Source organism: Lithobates pipiens, unplaced genomic scaffold, assembly GCF_037356315.1.
Source record: "Lithobates pipiens isolate NorthernLeopardFrog02 unplaced genomic scaffold, aLitPip1_a1.2 Scaffold_3, whole genome shotgun sequence".
Taxonomy (NCBI): Eukaryota; Metazoa; Chordata; class Amphibia; order Anura; family Ranidae; genus Lithobates; species Lithobates pipiens.
In genome coordinates, this window is record NW_027507790.1 from 194881469 (window position 1) to 194899099 (window position 17631).

The window sequence follows — 17631 nt, forward strand, 5'->3', positions numbered from 1 at the left end:
ACACGGAGGAAAGTCCGTTCATTTTGAGCGTGGCTCCAGGTAGCCGGGACCAGCGAAGGAGGCATCGCTGACACCGTCACCTGGTATGGAGTTAAAGGGGAAGCCCTACGCCAAAAAACGGCGTGGCCCCCCCCAGGTCCATATTAAACCCTTATCCGAACACGCTACCCGGCCGGTCAGGAAAGGGGGTGGGGACGAGCGAGCGCCCCCCCCCTCTGAGCCGTACCAGGCCGCGTGCCCTCAATATAATAATAATAGCTTTTACTAGCAGAGGAGCCCGGCTTTCTTCTTTGCCGCCGCCCTCTTCTTCCGACTTTGGGGGTCTTGTCCCCCTCTTCGGTTCTTCTTGCTGGGCCACCACGCCTTCTTCTAGCTCTTTTACAAGCGGTGGCCCGGTCTTCTGTCGCTGCCGCCTTCTGTTCTCTTCTTGAGCTGTTGCCTCGTCACTGTCTCTGGCTACGATGACAGGCACGCGACATGCGGCAACTTATATAGGGACATCGCCAGATGATGTCCCCGCCCATTATGATGTCACAGTCCCAGAGAATGTTTGATCGTGTGTACGTGGCTTAAGGCTCGTTATTTCTTGAATGTAATGCAGGACACTTTCATAAGTCAAATCATAGAAGCTCCAGCTAGAAATATTGCTCTGCTTGACCTTTTATGGGGATGATTTAGGTAATAGCAACCACAGAGTACTTACGCTTGCCATAAATTATAGGAAAAAAAAGACAGGAGGGAAGAATAAGGACACTACATTTCAAAAAAGCTAATTTTAATAAACAAAAAAATTTAAATAATTTTAATAAGCCATGCTAATCACTACATCACTATCACTACATGCTACTAAATGGGATAACATTCTTGCAACAAAGAACACTGAAGACAAATGGGAGTGCCTTAGGGACATATAAAACAATGGCATTTATCAGTGCATTCCACTGGGCAAAAAATATAAATGAAAAAAAAAGGTAAACCTGGGTGGCTAAATAATAAGGTAAAAGGCATATTATTGAGAAAGATGCCCTTAAAAAATATGACTGAAGGATCACCATCGGCATTCCAAAACTACAAAGAAGGCAAGAAAAAAATGCAAGAGCATAATCGGGGCAGCTAAAAGAGAGACAGGTTTCAAAGGAGAGTTAAAAAAAAAGAAAATTCTTTTTTAAAATATATTAATAGTAAAAAGCTATAAACTGAATGAGCTTGCGCGCAAACTAAACTAATGACTCAGAAACTCCTCAATTGATACAGCTGCTGGCATTGATCACAATCTCATAAGTGCATGAATATATAAAAACAAATAAAATGGTGCGCTATATTAAGATTACCAATGTGATATGACACATTTAAATGAATGAATATCTTAGTGCAAACAGTGCATGATATCAAACATATTAAACAATAAAATAAAAAATGTCCATTGTGCTGGCAAATTAAAACAATAACAGATGAGAAGTGCCGCACTATATTGAAGTAACCAATGTAATATAACGCATATAAACAAAGATATTAAATGAAAAAAAAAGTCACTCATGCTGGCGAAGTAAAATCCTGTGATTGTGCCCCCCCTGTGTGAATCTGCTCATTTTAGGGCATTTGACCGCACACCTAAGTTTGGTCAAAAAATGCCTGTGAACCACCCCTGGGTTCTATGTGAATGAAACACTTTGGGATCCTGAGATGTCCAGCAGAAAGTCCATATACAAAAATAAGGTCTAAATGGTGTATTATCGTGTGTGTGTTTTATAATAACTTATTTTATTTATAAAACATCAATATGAGTACTCACATCTTCCAGGGGCTAAAGCACACCACTCTATAGCAGATAAAAGAACAAAACTATGAGATAGCTTGTCCATTTGCAGCGTTCAAACCTGCTGCCTACTGGACCATCCTGTCACCTCCACTATGCGTGTTTGACACAGGGATCTGTCACGTGTCTTCCTCAGGGGGATTGAGGAAGAACAAGTGGTTGTAAAGTCAAATAACTATTACTGCCAGACCCTCTGTTTTACTAAATGATTCTACACTGTGTACATGTTTTTATAAAATTGTCCCTGTAAATATCTTATTTCAGATCAGTTCTGGCCGGTCATGTGACCTCCGGCTGCTCCCCTCCTCTGATCTAAAGGCCCAGATCCTCCCCTGATGTTAGCGGGGAGTTCTTGTGACCACTGTGCTCTCCGCTCAGTCCCTCCTGCTGAAGCCCTTAGATCAGAGGAGGAGAACAGCTGAAGGTCATGTGACCAGCTAGAACCAATCTAAAATAAGGTATTTACATGGACAACTTTATGAAAACATATACACAGTATAGGATCGCTTAGTAAAACAGAGGGGCTGGCAGTAAGCTTTATTTAACTTTACTGCCAGCTACTAATAGTGGCAGGAGTGGGGGGGGAGGAGGAGACGGCTCCAACACACATGAGCAGACAGGTTAGCGAGGGAGGGGGAGAGAGGAGAGCAGCAGGATGACAGAGGCATGTAACCTGACCATGGTAATCATGGATCAGCGGCTATGATTACTGTGGTCAGCACACTAAGGGGAAACAGGAACAGGCAGGATCAACCAGGTTTTTTACAGTATAGAAAGAAACAAATTGAACAGCACAAGCACTGTGTTGTTTAACCTGCTATAAGGGAACAGGATCTCTTTTTTTTATAGGGTCACAACCTCTTTAACCACTTGACCACTGGGCACTTATACCCCCTTAATAACCAGACCAATTTCCAGTGATCTGACATTTTGAATGACAATTACTCAGCCATACAACACTGTACCCATATGAAATTTTTGTCCTTTTTTCACACAAATAGAACTTTATTTTGGTGGTATTTAATCACCATTGGGTTTTTTATCTTTTGCGCTATAAAAGAAAAAATACTGAAAATTCTGTAAAAAAATATATTTTTTCTTAGTTTCTGTTATAAAATGTAGCAAATTAGTAATTTTTCTTGATATATTTTGGTCAGAATTTATACTGCTACATATCTTTGGTAAAAATAAGTACAAATTGGTATATATTACTTGGTCTTTGTGAAAGCTATAAAGTCCACAAGCTATGGTGCCAATATCTGAAAATTGATCACAACGGCCTATCTCAGTTCTTGAGACCCTAACATGCCAGAAAAGTACAAATACCCTCCCCCCCCATGACCCCTTTTTGGAAAGAAGACATTCCAAGGTATTTAGAGGCATGGTGAGTTTTTTGAAGTTGTCATTTTTTCCCACAATTCTTTTTTTCACAAAATTGTCATATTAGCAGGTTATTTCTCTCACACAGCATATGCATACCACAAATTACACCCCAAAACACATTCTGCTATTACTCCCAAGTATGACGATACCACGTGTGAGACTTTTACACAGTATGGCCACATACAGAGGTCCATCATGCAGGGAGCATATATTTTTTTTAGCAAAGACCCTAGAGAATACAATGGTGGTCATTGCAACTTTGTATCCCACACGGTACTTGCGCAGCAATTGTTCGAACACGTTTTTTGGGGAAAATAAACATTTTGTGCTTTACAAATAACAAAACAGTAAAGTTAGACCAATGTTTTTGCATAATATGAAAGATGAAGTTACGCTGAGTAAATAGATAACTAACACGTCACCCTTCAAAATTGCACACGCTCGTGAAATGGCGCCAAACTTCACTACTTAAAAATCTCCATAGGCAACGTTGTTTTGAGTTACAGATGAGGTCTAGGGCCAGAATTATTGCTCTCGCTCTAACGTTCGCAGTGATACCTCACATGTGTGGTTTGAACATCGTTTTCATATGTGGGCGGGACTTACGTATGCGTTTGCATCTGCATGCGAGCACATGGGGACAGGGGCGCTTAAAAAAAAAAAAATGTATTGTTAATTTTACTTTATTTGTTTTAGTTTGATGCTTTTTTCCAAAAATTATTTTTTTGATCACTTTTATTCCTATTACAAGGAATGTAAACATCCCTTGTAATAGGAATATGGCATGACAGGTCCTCTTTACAGTTAGATATGGGGTCAATAAGACCCCACATCTCACCTCTAGGCTGGAAAGCCTGAAATAAAAAAAATAAAAAAAAAATAAAAAAAACGATCCTGGCTTTGATTGTAGTGGTGAGTCCTCCCTAAAAAAAAAAAGAGATCCTGTTCCCTTATAGCAGGTTATGCAACACAGTGCTTGTGCTGTTCAATTTGTTTCTTTCTATGCTGTAAAAAAACCTGGTTGATCCTGCCTGTTCCTGTGTCTCTTAGTGTGCTGACCATGGTAATCATAGCTGCTGATCCATGATTACCGTGGTCAGGTTACATGCCTCTGTCATCCCGCTGCTCTCCTCTCTCTCTCTCCCTCCCTACCTGTCTGCTCATGTGTGTGGGACAGCCATTATGATCATTCTTATGGCGTAGGGAATCGCTGGCTGAAAAAGCTTATATCTGAATGATGCTTGTAGCTGCAGGCATCATTCAGATATCCCTGCACAAAGTCAAGGATGTCATATGATGGCCGACAGGTGGGAAGTGGTTAAAACACATTTTTTTTAACACAAAGTTGTCCATTTATACAAGATTTCTAACACATAGCATGTACATACCAAAAATGACACCCCAAAATATATTCTTCTACTCCTTCTGAGTACGGCGATACCACATGTGTGAGACTCCCACAGCCTGGCCACATACAGAGGCCGAGTATGGCTGAGCATGGCCGAGCATGGCTAAGTATGGTTGAGCATGGCTGGATATGGCTGGGTAGGGCAGGGTATCGCCGAGTATGGCTGGGTATGGCTGGGTATCGCAGAGTTTGGCTGGGTATTGCAGAATATGGCTGGGTATCACTGAGAATTGCAGAGTATGGCTGGGTATTGCAGAGTATGACTGGGTATTGCTGAGTATGGCTGGGTATGGCTGGGTATTGCAGAATATGGCAGGGTACTGCAGAGTATAGCAGGGTATTGCAGGGTATGGCAGGGTATTGCAGTGTATTGCATGGTATTGCAGGGTATGGCAGGGTATTGCAGGGTATTGCATGGTATGGCTGAGCATGGGGGGATGGCTGAGCATGGATGGATGGATGGCTGGATGTGACTGCAATTGTCACAGAGCAGCGTTGTGGGCACTACAGCGCTGTTGCCATCCGATCTCTCCCCTTTCCTCTCACAATGTACCGATCGGTACACAGAGAGGACAGAGGAACCAGCGTCATGTCATTTGACAGAGCGATCATGTAGTAAATGGATGATCTCGGGTGTGCGCCCCAGGGGGTGTACGAGAGCGGAGTTCTGGGAGGACGTCATAGTACGCCCTCCCGGGGTTAAGCAACCGCCCTGTAGCCGTCATTTAGCTATGGGCCGGTTGCTAAGTGATTAATTTACAAATGGCATTGATGATATTGTATGCACCTGGATAGAAATCTGATTTCAGGAGCGCATCCATAGAATAGGGATTAGTGGCATAGTTTCTGAATTAGCGATGTTCCCCAGGGTTTTGTCATGGGACCAATTATGTTTAACTTGTTCATAAACGTTAAAGAGGTTGGAATAAATAGTTCAATCTCAGTGTTTGCTAATGACACAAAACTAAACAAGGCAATCACTGTACAACATTACAAGAAGTTATAGCAACTTTACAAGACGATCTAGTTAAAATAGAAGGGCGGTTAGCTATATGGCGATGAGGTTTAATACTGAAAAAATGTAAAGTAATGCACTTGGGAACTAAAAATATGCAAGGTACTTGCTAAGGGAAGAACTTCAAGAAAGGAAAAGGATCTGGGGTTCCTAGTAGATCACAGACTCAGCATTGCATGCAGCGCCAAGCTGTAGCTAGCAAGGTTAGAGACTATCATGCATTAAAAAAAGTATTTATTCAAGAGATAAATCTCTAACTCTACCACTTTGCAAAACTCTGGTATGCCATACAAGGAGGGCAGTGAAACTAATAATAGGGCTGGAGGACCTCGGTTATGAGGTACGACTGCAAATATTAAACTTATTCTCCCTGGAGAATAGATGCTTAAGATGGGATATGATCACATCAAACAAAGCTTTAAACGGTGACTGTATTTTTGGAATAAAACTTTTTAATCTCAAGACTCTAAAGAAGATGCATGGCCACAAAATGAAGTTGGATGAGAAAGGGTTCAACCTTAAACTACATAAGGAGTTCCTTACTTTTATAAAAGTAAGGATGTGGAACTCCTTTCCACAGTTGGTGGTGTCAGCGGGGAGAGAAGATAAATTCGAAAAACTTTTAGGTATGGTTCTTAGCAAGCACAATGCACAACGATAATGAAAATGGTAGGGACATGAACATACAGGCACACACTCAGGATGAACTGAATGAACCAGTGTCTTCATTTAACTTTACCAATTATGTAAATGTATAACTATAAGAATAGAGAATGTTAACATTGCAAAACTTTGTAAGTTAAAAATAAATTCGGCAGCTACTTACAGAAAAGTAAATTGTACTTTCTGGTCTGTAGAAGCACTGATACTGTAGCCAGGGTCTCACTAGAGGCCTTCTCTAGAAATATAGTATGTACACTGAGAGGTCTATGTAGAACAAAATAATAAATGGGCTTTCTCCTGAGATCTCATTCATTCTTTTTTTTACACAGATCTGTGGCAAACATCATAAGTGGACCGACACAAGGAAAGAGAAAAAATACATTTTCATATTTGGCAGGTAATGGGGGGCATATCTCTAAACGCCTAAAATTGCTGACAAGTTGGACTCGTCATTTTGAATGTCTGTTGGTAGAACAAAAAACTCCTTAAAAATAATTACAAGTCATAAATACAATGCATAATACAATAAAAAAAATGTTTCGACATTTTTGTTATTACATCAATGCCCTTCTCAAAGGTTTGAATTAAAAATTGTAAAGAAATAAGTAATTATACAAATCCAGCCAGAGCTATTTTTTAACAATATTACATCTGAATTCACAGTGCAAACACATTTACAGCGCTGTAAAAAAGAAATCTCATTTATTATTTAGTCAACACCTTGCATGATTGAACATCAGCTAAAAGTGGCTCCAACTGCATTCCCAGCCACCAGGAACACTGGAGATTTAGTTACCTGTTCCTGGGAATTGCTGAAAGTCTCTACATATTAGTTTACCACTGGAGGAATTACAGGCATTGGTTGTGGAGAGGATTCCTAACTGGCGGGCATGTTCGTGGAAAAGGGTTTATTTTTTCCACAGTGAATCAGTAACTGTGACATTACCGCTACAGCCATGAGTTTTAAAGTCTACCTTGAACTTGAGTTTATCTAGCTGCAATGTTTAATAGTTATAATGGTAAATCCCAACTCTAGCCAAAAATGTTTTCCTTTTGTTTTGCAATGAGCGGAAATTCTCCAGTTTTTCTTTCAGATTTTAAGGGGAGTCTGTATTCTCTCCGGGGGAACTTCCATTCACTTCCTGTTCTTCATGACCTCAGTAGAGAGTCAGAAAACAATCAAAATGTTACAGAAGGCATAGCTCCCAACTGTCCCTGATTTTGAGGGACTGTCCCTGATTTCGAGGGACTTTCCCTGATTTCGAGGGACTGTCCCTGATTTCGAGGGACTGTCCTTGATTACGAACAATGCCCCCCTGTCCCTCATTCCTCCTCATTTTGGTCTGATCTATATAGTTGTATATAAAATGCACTTTTTATCTTTCAAAAAGTCTTAATTGCTACATTTGTAAATTTCAAAACAAGTATAAAGGAATAATAGTAGTAAAAAAAAAGCACACGTGGGTTACCTAATCTTTTTTTTTACATATAATTCTCCTTTAAGGGGGTGTGGCAGGGGGTGTATCCTATGCCTACATAAATTTGCTAATAGGTGTCCCTCATTCCCTTTTGAAAAAGTTGGGAGGTATACAGGAGGTTCAACTCCTTCCTGCTGTTTTAAAAGCAATTTTTTGTTTTTATTATTGTTGTCTGCATCCTAGTTGGGGAGATTTCCCATGCATCCTGTTCTGTCTGACAATTGTCAAATAGACCCAGAAATAAAGGACCCAGGCAGCAACAAAACCTGCTAGAATTTTTAACTCTTCCAAAATCTACCTAAAACTGAAAAAAAAAGAAAGTTTTGGCTAGGTTTGGTTTTTATGATTGTCTATTCTAACACCAGAATGATGTCACTAATGTGGCTGACAGGCCAAATATTGGTTCAGCTAACAAAATAGCTGACTCTAATGGACACTGATAACAAGTACAATATAAATGAAGAATGTTTCCTCTTTTATCAAGAAAGCGTATGGCAAAAACATCTGTTGCATATAAAATCCTTGTGTTCGGTAAACTAAGGCCACATCCAGCAATTGTTCATAAAATATAGCAAGAGTGTGTTGAAATCTAGATGTGAGCTGCATATGTCTTAACTGAAACCTGGATAAGTTATTCTGTTTCAGCTGCTGAGGCTATGTAGATTGTGATTTCCAAACTTTCCTAGGTTATGATGGAATAGCACTTACATACTGGCAGAATCCACAGGTAGCTCATTAGAAAACACGACTGAAGATCTTGATAAAGTTTAAACTCAGAGGATGAATCCTACAATGTGACCAGGTCAAATGAATGAGGTCAAAACAGGTATTCAGAAAAAGATCATAAAACAAGCAATCTTATGCGCTTAGATAAATACACTATATTATAAAAAGTATTGGGGCACTTGCCTTTACAAACACATGAACTTTAATGGCATCGCAGTCTTATGCCGAGTACACATGGTTGGATTTTCCGATGGAAAATGTCCGATCGGAGCTTGTTGTCGGAAATTCTGACCATGTGTAGGCTCCATTAGACGTTCACACAATTTGAGATCTGGATATCAAATTTTCCAACAACAAAATCCATCGTCGGAAATTCCGATCATGTGTACACAATTCGATGCACAATGTTCTACACATGCTTGGAATCAAGCAGAAGAGCCGCACTGGCTATTGAACTTCAATTTTCTCGGCTCGTCGTACATCACCACGTTCTTGACGTTCGGAATTTCTGACAACATTGTGTGACAATGTGTATGCAAGACAAGTTTGAGCCAACATCCGTCAGAAAAAATCCCATGGATTTTGTTGTCGGAATGTCCGATCGTGTGTACGCGGCATTAGTCCATAGGGTTTAATATTCAGTTGGCCCATCCTTTGCAGCTATAACAGCTTCAACTCTTCTGGGAAGGCTGTCCACAAGGTTTAGGAGTGTGTCTATGGAAATGTTTGACCATTGTTCCAGCGCACATTTGTGAAGTCAGGCACTGATGTGGACGAGAAGGCCTGACTCGCAGTCTCCACTCTAATTCATCGCAAAGGTGTTCTATCGGGTTGAGGTTAGGATTCTGTGCATGCCAATCAAGTTCCTCCACCCCAAACTCACTCATCCAGGTCATTATGGACCTTGATTTGTGCACTGGTCCAAATCATTTGGTGGAGCAGGGATTATTGTGTAGCGTTGTTTTTCAGAGGTTGGGCTTGGCCCCTTAGTTCCAGTGATGGGAACTCTTAAGGCGTCAGCATACCAAGACAATTTCATGTTTGGAGATGGCCCCTTCCTATTCCAACATGACTGCGCACCAGTGCACAAAGCAAGGTCCATAAAGACATGGATAAGCGAATTTGGGGAGGAGGAACTTCACTGGCCTGCACATAGTCCTGACCTCAACCTGATAGAACACCTTTGGGATGAATTAGAGTGGAGACTGCAAGCCAGGCCTTCTCCTCCAACATCAGTGCCTGATCTCACAAATGCGCTACTGGAAGAATGGTCAAACATTCCCATAGACACACTTATAAGCTCCTAAACCTTGTGGATAGTCTTCCCAGAACAGTTGACGCAGTTAGAGCTGCAAAGGATGGGCCAACTCAATACTGAAACCTACGGACTAAGACTGGGATGCCATTAAAGTTCATGTGAGTGTAAATATTTATTGAGAATGCAGAACACAATCAATTTGAATACTGGGTACAAATAAAAATGATAATCAAGTGCGCAATCCCAACACTAAATATAGATCTGTTCTACCATATGTGACACAATAAATATAAAGCACAGATATAAAACAAATATATTACACATACATACACAATGAATAGACCTCAATGGTCATATAGCATAAAAAATTTAAAATATGTGAACGTTACATGGGTAAAATGAAACAGACAATAAAAAAGTCCACAACCAGTGTCAATAAAATAAAGTGTACGGCCCTTTAAGGCGATGATATTAAAGCCCTGGGAGTAGGCTGAAATGTGTCAGCAAGCATGGCTGGACAGGAGCTGAGGCTGAGGCTGTTCCTTAATACAGGGGTCATCAACCACCAAGCTGTGGCCCACTACTAGCCTTTCTGCAGCCGGGCCGCAGGTGCGGGCGGCCGGTATGAGACACCTGGGCGAGCAGACGGGATGAAAGAGCCGAGTGGCCAGCATAAGAGAGCTGGGAGGACAGCATGAGACAGCCAAGTGGACGGCATATGAGAGCTGGGTGGATGGAAGAAGCGAGCAGGTAAGCAGAGATGACATCATCTCTCTCCACCCCCCGCATCACCACTCTTTCGCCCTCACAGCCGATGTTCTGACAGCCTCAATGTCAGAGGTATGGAGGAGAGCAGAGAGATGACATTCTCTCTCACCGCCTGCCCCGCATCACTGCTCTCCTATCTTCATTCAGAACCCACCACTGCACAGAGGCCTGCAGTGGTGGCAGGCAACGTGGCAAGTGACATTCCACATCTAGTGACAGGCAGCGTGGCAGGTAACGTGGCAAGTGACAATCCACATGGCTCCTGACTGATTGTGCATTATAGTGAGTTAAACTATTTAGTTTATTACTACAATGTAATAATAGAAATAATGTTCTTCAATCACCCTGACACCATATCAAGCATGGTGCTGTGATGATTGAAGCGCTAATCATTTTTTTTTTCCGGTAACGTTGGCGCCGTGATTGAAGATGGATGGACATTGCAGGACACTTTTTTTAAAATAAAGGAATTGTCCAAAACTGTCTCCTGTCATTTTAACTGTTTTAACACTTTTTTGGTGAATGGGTAGGGGTACAATGTATCCCTACCCATTCACATGGGTGGGTGGGATCTGGGGGCCCCCCTTCCAGATTTCGATAAGTTGCCTGCCTGCAGACCCTCACAACCAACCGGAAAGGGTTGTGGGGATGAGACCCTTATCCCCATCAAGATTGGGACAAGGTGCTTGGGGGGAAGTGCTTTAATTAACCACTTGCCTACTGGGCACTTAAACACCCTTCCTGCCCAGACCAATTTTCAGCTTTCGGTGCTCTCACACTTTGAATGACAATTACTCAGTCATGTAACACTGTACCCAAATGCATTTTTTGTCCTTTTTTTCATAAAAATAGAGCTTTCTTTTGGTGGTATTTGACCACCTCTGGGTTTTTGTTTTTTTTTGCGCTATAAATTAAAAAAGACAGAAAATTTGGGGAAAAAAAACAAATTTTTCTTAGTTTATGTGATAAAATTTTGCAAATTATTAATTTTTCTTCATAAATTTTGGCCACAATTTAAATTGCTACATATCTTTGGTAAAAATAACCCAAATTAGTGGATATTATTTGGTCTTTGTGAAAGTTAGAGAGTCCACAAGCTGTGGTGCGAATCATAAAAAATTGATCACACCTGATGTACTGGTGGCCTATCTCATTTCTTGCTCCCCGAACAAGCCAGGAAAGCAAATACTCCCCAAATGACCCCTTTTTTGAAAGTAGACATTCCAAGGTATTTAGTAAGAGGCATGGTGAGGTTTTTGATGTTGTCATTTTTTCCCACAATTCCTTGCTAAATGAAGATTTTTTTTTTCTCACAAAATTTTCAATGTAATAGGTTATTTCTCTCACATGGCATGTGTATACCACAAATGATGCCCCAAAATACATTCTGCTACTCCTTCTGAGTATTACAATATCACAAGTGTGAGACTTTTACACAGCCTGGCCACATACAGAGGCCCAATATTGAAATAGCACCATCAGGCATTCTAGGAGCATAAATTACACATCTCATTTCTAAACCACCTATTACACTTTTGAAGGCCCTGGAGCACCAGGACAATGGAAACGCCCATAAACTGACCCCATTTTGGAAAGCTAACACCCCAACATATAATCTATCAGGCATAATGAGTCTTTTGAACGGTTCATTTTTTTCCAGAAGTTTTGGGAATATGTGGAAAAAAAATGAAAACGCATTTTTTTTTACTCAAAGTTGTCCATTTATAAGATATTTCCAACACATACCATGTACATAGCAAAAATGACACTTCAAAATACATTCTGCTACTCCTCCTAAGTATGGCAATACCAAATGTGTGAGACTTTCACACAGCTTGGCCACATACAGAGGCCCAACATGCAAGGAACACCATCAGGTGTTCCAGGGACACATAGCATGCACATTCCAAGAATTACACCCCAAAATACATTCTGCTGAGCAAAGAGTAAACAAAAGATTACCTGTGGTTTTAGCAGCGCAGTTGTCCACAGGATGATAGCACTGGTCCAGGCAGCAGGCAGGGACTTGATCAGCAAAAGCGAACACAATTTTCCAGGCAACAGGCAGGTATACTGTCCATAGTCAATACAGGCAGCAGGCAGGGATACTGTCCATATACAGCCCAAGATCAGTGCAGGCAGAGATTGTCAGCAGTGCCAAAATATTGGTCCTGGTAGTAGGCAGGAACATGGTCCATCCATTTGGTGTGGTCAGTTTATGCGACAGGCAGAGGCATGATGGCATAGGTCCTACAGGCAGCAGGCAGAATTAGGGCCTCGTTCAGGACAGAATAGGGATAGGGGTAGAGGCTTCTCCCACCCAAATCTCTTTGAAGCCTCCGGGTCTCCAGACTCTAATCTAGGAATGAGAAAACAAATTAAATTGTTTTCTTCATCCAGAAAAACAATTCTGGAGCCCCTCACATATGTGAGGCCCCTGTTATGAATCCCACTAGTCCACTGGGAGGGTACAAGATCAGTCCAAGAGGCAGGCAAGAGGCATGGTCAAACAGTCCAGGGTCAATTCCAGATCAGGCAGAGGTATGTACAGATTTGGCAGGCAGAAGCGTGGTCGAATAACAGTCCAGGGTCAGTTCCAAATCAGGCAGGGGCATAAACAGAATCAGTAGGCAGAAGCATGGTCGAATAACAAGCCAGGGTCAGTTACAGAGCAAGTAGAGGCATAAGGGGTGTGAAGGTAAATGGCAGGAAGTGAGAGTTATGGTTACCATACTTCACTAATAATTCACTGAAGTATGGTAACGGCGGAAACAGTCACCTACGCAGAGGCCTGGTTGGGAAGGGCATTGGGCACAATAATAAGTGGTGTCTCTTCTCAATCCTTGTTTGCTGCACACCCAACATTTTTTCTGACGTTTTTGGCCTGTTGGTCTGGGAGGGATTTTATCAGGAAAGTGGCATTCAGAGAGTCTGCTAAATACATCGGATCGAATGTTTTCTGGTGGGCCATTCGGGTATATAAGGGCAGTGGTGATTTCCTCCTGGTAGCAAAGGAAGGGTTTGGGTCTTTCAGTGGATTTTCTATAGATTACATAGGTGTTGTACATGGCCAATATAAAGATATAAATTGAAACTTTTCTATACCACTGGTATGTTCTTCTTGTGGAAAGGTAGGGTTCTAGCATCTGGTCGTTGAAGTCGACACCCCCCATGAACATGTTGTACTCATGGATACAAGTTGGCTTTTGTATTGGACCATTCCTCCTGGTGATCTCAACGAATGTATTGTTGTGGATCGAAGAAAGCATGTACACATCCCTTCTGTCCCTCCACTTCACAGCCAAAATTTCCTCATTCCGTAAACTCGCCGCTTCGCCTTTTCTTAATTTTTTGTTGACGAGGCTTTGAGGAAAGCCCTTCCGGTTCATCCGGACGGTGCCACATGCTGGCGTTTTCCTTCTATGAAATTTGCGGAACAGGGGTAAACTTGTATAAAAATTGTCCACAGAGATGGTAGCCTTTCTCCAGGAGTGGGTTTATGAGTTCCCAAACGACTTTCCCACTCGATCCGATGTATTCCAGGCAATTAGGGGGATGTAGCTGGGTGTCCTTCCCTTCGTATACCATGAAGGAATATGTATAACCTGTGGTTCGGTCGCACAATTTATACATCTTCACCCCATAGCAGGCCCTTTTGGAAGGAATAAATTGTTTTAGGCCTAGCCTGCCAGAAAATCTTCTGAAGAAAAGCATCCTCGCAACAAGATGCTGCCACCGCCATGTTTCATGTGGGGATGGTGTGTTCAGGGTGATGTGCAGTGTTAGTTTTCTGCCACACATTTTGCCCAATTTTGGTCTCATCCGACCAGAGCGCCTTCTTCCACATGTTTGCTGTGCACTCCACGTGGCTTCTTGCAAACGGCAAACTGGACTTCTTATGGCTTTCTTCTTGTCACTCTTCCATAAAGGCCAGATTTGTGGAGTTTATAACTAATAGTTGTCCTGTAGACAGATTCTCCCACCTGAGCTGTGGATCTCTGCAGCTCCTGCAGAGTTGCTATGAGCCTCTCGGCTGCTTCTCTCCTTGCCCGACCTGTCAGTTTAGGTGGACGGCCATGTCTTGGTCGTTTTGCAGTTGTACCACACTCTTTCCATTTTCATGTGATGGATTGAACAGTGCTCTGTTCAAAGTTTGGGATTTTTTTTTAATCTAACCCTGCTTTAAAATTCTCCATAACTTTATCCCTGACCTGTCTGGTGTGTTGGTTTCCCTTCATGATGCTGTTTGTTCACTAAGGTTCTCTAGAAAACTTCTGAAGGCTTCACAGAACATCTGTATTTATACTGAGATTAAACTACACACAAGTGGACTCTATTTACTAATTAGGTGACTTCTGAAGGCAATTAGTTGCACTAGATTTTAGTTAAAGGTATCAGAGTAAAGGAGGCTGAATACAAATGCACGCCACACTTTTCAGATATTTATTTGTAAAAAAATGTGAAAAAATTTATAATTTTCCTTCCACTTCACAATTGTGTGCAATTTTGTGGTCTATCACATAAAATCCCAATAAAATACATTACGTTTTTAGTGTAACATGACATAATGTGGAAAATTTCAAGGGGTGTGAATACTTTTTCAAGGCACTGTATACTTCAAGAATATATAGCTTTGCAACACATTTGTTGGCCTCTTCTTTGTGAGTTAGGTCAGTCAGCAGCGTTGCTCTCTTTCAGACCCTCACTGAGCTGCTGTTTCAGAACAGTCTGAACATTTTCTGGAGGATTTTGACTTTTCTGCCACTGGTTTATAAGGCCAAGCCTTGGAGAATGTCATGTAGCTCCAAGGCCTCAGTCTAAATCTGTCCTGCTTAACAGCTGCTATGAAACATCTAATTGGTGGGACTTGAAGGTGGCAATGGTCCATTTTGGCTACCATCCTCACCAGGGCCGCTGATAAGCCAGTACAGCTGACCCTGTTGTACCGGGCCCAGCCAGCAGGGGGGGCCCGAGCAATCTTAACAGCATTTAGAATAATAATAAAAATAAAAAAAAGTCTGACTGCACAGGGCTGATCGAGGGAGGAAGAGAGCATCACTCCAGGAGCCCAAATCTCAGATAACACAGGGGTCTATGGATAAGAGAAGAGCGGACATGTATTCCTATCAGCACCCGAGCCTCCCTCCCCCTCCTCGGGAAGGACAGAACACCGGAGCTCTCCTCAAGGCAAGATAACAGGTGACAGATTGCATTCTTCTGTGATCACCGTTCTGCCTCTGTACAAATCTGTGCTGTAAACTTGCCCTGCACCTCAGCAGGACAGGTCTGGTGGAAGTGAAAGCTAAATTCATGAATATGCTAGGAAAATAATGGGACTTTTCAGGTACTACACACAGATGCATTTCACAAAATTATTCTTTTAATATATGTGTATGTTGAATATATTTATATAGCACCTGAAAAGTCCCAGTATATTCCTAACATATTCATAAAGTTGAGTATTAACAGCAAAGAAAGTGTATATATATATATATATATAATACAGCCCATCTCCAGGAAATGAAATAAAGTCCAACCTTGCAGTGTGTGTGTGTGGGGGGGGGGGGAATAGACTCTTTCACTTACCTGTTTCCATGCTCAAGCCAGCTGCAGAGCCCTCTTCCTCCATCAAACCTCAGCCTCATCACATCGCAGGGGGGCTGAAGTGTGAGCAACTGGGCTTAGGTGTCTGTTTGTGAAGCAGTGATCAGCAGTGATCCAGAGGATCGCCGCTGATCACAGCCCATAAACAGTTTATGAACCAGAGATAATCGGGGGGAGAAGTGTTTGAATATGTTCTCCCGCCGATTATCTCCGCACACTGAGAATCCTCATAGAATGACACAGTAACGGCCAGTTTATGAAGCTGCGATCTCAGCGCTTCACTGGCGATCTGTGTCAGAATTCACACTCCCCGATTCACCATCTCAGAGGTGGAGAATCGGGGAGTGAAGAGAGAATGTGGGGGGATCTGAGGAGGAGAGAGGAAGATAATTAACTTCCTTATGCCTCGTTCAGACCCCCAACACTGTAACCATGTCCCCCTGTCATATTTATGTGTACTGTATATATATATATATATATATATATATATATATATATATAATATGTATATATATAATGTTTGTGTATATACATGTATATATATATAATGTCTGTGTGTGTATACATGTATATATTATGTAGGGGGACTCTTTATTTTACTAACATTAATCACACCGTGTGTCAGTGTATTGAGCTGTGATAACTTATCACTGCTTAATAAATTGACATCTCTGTGTATCGGTGAATTTCTAGTACTGTAATCTTGTAATCACGAGATTCCAGTATTAGGGGCCGTTCTCCAGTGTTAGAAGCGTTTGTAGATCGCTTCACTCCTCCAAGGGTGAAGCGATCTACTCCGCTTTATAAACTGGCATACAGAGGAGAAAGATCTCCTATGTGAATGCCGGAGAATGAAGTAGTGAATAGATTTCACTGCTTCATAAAAGGACACCATAGTCAGTAAAACATACACAAGCACTGTAGGGAACCATTCAGCGCTGGAAGAAGCCAGCTAAAGCAAGAAATTGGGTAAAGCTGGGTACACACACACATCAAAATTCAGTTTAGCAGTAATCGGACAAATTTTGATCTACCGTATATACTCGAGTATAAGCCGAGATTTTCAGCCTCTTTTTTGAGGCTGAAAGTGCCCCCCTCGGCTTATACTCGAGTCATCGCTGTCTGCCTGCTCGATCAGCGTGTCGAGCAGACAGACAGCGGACATTCTACCATTCAAACGCCGCGCCTCCGCCTCCGCCTTCGCCTGTGATAGGCGGAACACTGAATTTCCCAGCAGCCTGTGTTCCGCCTATCACGGACATCGTCTCATCCTCGTACTACGGACGAGGATGAGACGATGTCCGTGATAGGCGGAACACAGGCTGCTGGGAAATTCAGTGTTCCGCCTATCACAGGCGGAGGCGCGGCGTTTGAATGGTAGAATGTCCGCCGAGGCGCCGACGAAGAGCGGCGATCCTGGCAAGGCACGGGACGGAGGCAAGGCAAGGCACGGCACGGGACGGGACGGAGGCAAGGCACGACACGGGACGGAGGCAAGGCACGGCACGGGAC

The 17631-nt window shown here is 42.2% G+C and overlaps 1 long non-coding RNA gene across 1 annotated transcript in view; it reads right to left on the reverse strand.

Moving 5' to 3' along the window:
* The window catches only part of LOC143940870 (uncharacterized), a 67871-nt gene extending 59319 nt beyond the window's left edge, over positions 1-8552 (reverse strand). Inside the window, exon 1 of the long non-coding RNA XR_013263947.1 lies at positions 8472-8552. This is a non-coding gene — a long non-coding RNA (uncharacterized LOC143940870). The remainder of the gene's footprint in view (positions 1-8471) is intronic.
* Between the last annotated feature and the right edge of the window lie 9079 nt (positions 8553-17631).